At 46.8% G+C, this 3,118-nt stretch overlaps 1 long non-coding RNA gene across 1 annotated transcript; it reads right to left on the reverse strand.

Moving 5' to 3' along the window:
- Positions 1-635: 635 nt before the first annotated feature.
- LOC149325749 (uncharacterized) lies at positions 636-1,413 on the reverse strand. The gene is made up of 2 exons (XR_016286348.1): positions 1,163-1,413; positions 636-765 (listed from the first exon to the last, which is right to left on the reverse strand). It is a non-coding gene; the product is annotated as an uncharacterized LOC149325749 (long non-coding RNA).
- Positions 1,414-3,118: the final 1,705 nt, after the last annotated feature.

The following is a 3,118-nucleotide window of genomic DNA, read 5'->3' on the forward strand; positions in this document are numbered from 1 at the left end:
TTCGTAGGAGGCGAGCCAATCTTCTACGTCAGTGTCGTCAGTGCCGCTGAAGATCGCCGGGTCGCGCTGACGGACGGCACCAGAACAGAGGACAGGCTGGGCAAGTTGGACCGAGGTGTCGGACGTCGTGGTAGAGCCTTGTAGCCTGGGCATCGTGGCGTAGGTCCACGGGGAGAACAAGCAGCACCTCCACCAAGTGTAATGTGGAAACTCGCACAGTTAGCGTGGACGGGCACAGTCCTTGTCCCAGCGGTGCCGCTCAGCAGGCCAGCGTTCGCAAGCGCAAAACCCGAACTTCGTCGGCTTCGCCTATCTTCTTCCTCGCCTTCGTCGGCGCTAGCTGCTGGGGCATCGAACTCCAACTCTCTTCCTTACAATACATAGATCAATATCCAGGTGAAAATTTCTAACTGGTTCCAGTCCTACTGTTTTAAGAGACACATTTCCAGACTGGAACCAGCTGCAATACGAGATGCAGCTGACACCTGTTACAATTCCAGATGGAACGGACACCTACTGCATCCCAGCCACAGACTTCCCTATGGAGTCGTCGGGACGTCCAAGCACTCCAGCTAGCTCAAATACAGTTGAGTAAGCGAGTACATGGCCATCATGGGAGCCCAAAACACTGCAGATGACTTCCTAGTGCGTCAGTATTTTATTGCGCTCGGCGCTTTCACTGAATCTTCTCGTTGAGCATAATCGTCAGGTTAACAGCTGCGGTGGCATCAATACTCTTCTGCCAAGCCCAATAAGCCAGGGTTGCTGCAAAATAAAGCATAATTGTTCACTTTTACAGGTGACAAGAGAATGGCACAGCAACCACAACAAACAAACCCAGTAATTTACGCCACTTTTACCGGCGCAAGTCTATGAAGCGTGAAAGGTTGCCCTTGCAGCACTAAAAGGCAGTCGTGCTGAGCGGAGTGTGCTTGCACACGCACTTCGGCACACCATCCGAACGCATGCCCACATTTCGGTAGTAGAGGCCAGTTGCATACATCACCAGCCTTTGTTTCAATACACAGCGAGTTTGGCAAAACAGCCAAACGAGTGAGCGTAAAAATATAACGCGCCGATAAATGCGTTAGAATTTCTTCATTACGAACGCAAAAATAGCATAAAATACACTTCAATGAGTAAACTGAGACTGAGTACGCACCAAGAAAGGTCACGATCCCAGCCGGTGAAAACGACTTGTAGTCCTAATTCGTACTGACGGGTCCACTTCGCCGAGTAGTAAAAGCAAGCAAACTGTCTTCCTTCAGCTCCATCAAGGAAAGAACGGTTGAACAATCTCGCCAGCAATAATAAGGGAATAATTAATTCTGTGTCGAGGTTCTTCAAACACAATGTTCCCACGGAACACGATTGAAATCGCACACGCGCTGCGCTCTACCACTCATGCTACCACTGCCGCCATGGCTGAACCTAGTCTCGTGCGGATGTGCGAAACTGTCACATATTTTGTATCGTCTCTTTTTTGTACTTAGTAGCAGGCTTGGTGTGGCATGAAAAATAAGTTAATTATTTTTAAATTGTAGCATATTACTTTTTTCACAGCTGCAATCGCCATGCGCAATTTGCGCTATTAATGATAAAATACGATACGAACTACAACGCGATGGCGGCTTACACAATTCACCGCACTTTCCCCGCCGCCGCCTGTCCGCAGCATAGAACAGGCATATGGGCAGCGCATGTAGCATGAAGGCAAGATGACCAATTATCATTAGGGTAACGGGCTGGATTCAGAGAGAATGCAAGCACAGCAGAGAGGATCAGGGCAGGTGGGCAGATGAGGTTCGGAAGTTTGCTGGGATAAGGGGGCCGCCGCTTGCACAGGGTTAACTGGAGAAATTTTTGGCCTGCACTGGACATGATTACAGTGTTGACATGATGATAAAAAGCGGGACTCAAGAAGTTTATTCTCAAGAAATATGAGGTCACACATTCAGCAACACAAATGCCTAAGCTTTCCTCAGCTCAACATTCCAATAGTTATCATTGCTAGCGCGATTAGCAGATTTAAGACATTATTGAAAAAAAAATAACTCCTAAAAATTGAACTGAACCAATTATTGTATTTTAAATAGTTGGATAAGTTGAATAAAGCATGCTTAATCAGAAAAAATGGTTATTATATAGTCCTGGCTGCTAAATAACAAACAAGTTTTTTAGTGTGTCCTCACTTTTCAGTGTGGTTGAGATAGCTTGCAGGCTGTAGCACAAGGTATAAATTGAATGTAAGAATAGTAATGAAATAACAATGCGAATCCTGACCAAAGTGACTGGCATTTCAAACCAACTGCGTACAGTTGAGTCAGAAACCTGATGCGTGTGCATTCAGATTTGTCTTTACTACTTCCCGTATTTTTCTTCTTTCTAGGCAGGATAATGTTGCCGTGAAGCGAGCACGAAAAAACACAAAAACACAGGCAGCGCTGGTCATGCCTCCAATTTGTAGTCAACAGCGATTTCAAACTTTAAATGCAGTAAGGCAACACGAAATATCGAACGATTGAAAAATATGGAATTCTTAAATTATATATCTCGCTTACATACCCAGGACGTGACAAGTAATATCTACGAGAAGTCTAGGTTAAGGCAGATATGATGTCGTGGGTACGTCTGCAGCTTTTCCACGAAAAAAGGTTGGTAGATAAGACGTCTGAGAGATTTTGGTTTGGTACATAGACGTTCAGACTTAATCTGGACATCTATGGGAGGTTTGTGGTTTGCTGGGTATTGCAGCGGCGGCCACCCAAGCCAACATGGCGGAGAAATCGGCCATACGCAAGACGGCGCTGCTGTCGAAAGATGGCCGCGCCGCCACCGACTTGTCTTGCTTTTCGCATGCGTTGACGCGAAGAGCGCACAGACAAGCTTTCATATCTGCATGTGAATGCAACAGAGTGCAAAAGAATGCCTGGAAAGTGTAAATTTAAAAGCGCGCGGCTGATCCACAGGCGATTACAAGTACTGGGTGGCACCGGATGCAACAAATTCGCACCGAGCACAATGCAGACCATGTGGGAAATCCCTCGACCTGGTTGCCAAGGGAGAGTCTGCCTAGGAAAGGCATACGAAGAGTCGGAAGCGCAGCGCAAGTATGAAG

The sequence above is a fragment of the Amblyomma mixtum genome, chromosome 10, assembly GCF_055824585.1.
Source record: "Amblyomma mixtum isolate Tamu chromosome 10, ASM5582458v1, whole genome shotgun sequence".
NCBI classification, from domain to species: domain Eukaryota; kingdom Metazoa; phylum Arthropoda; class Arachnida; order Ixodida; family Ixodidae; genus Amblyomma; species Amblyomma mixtum.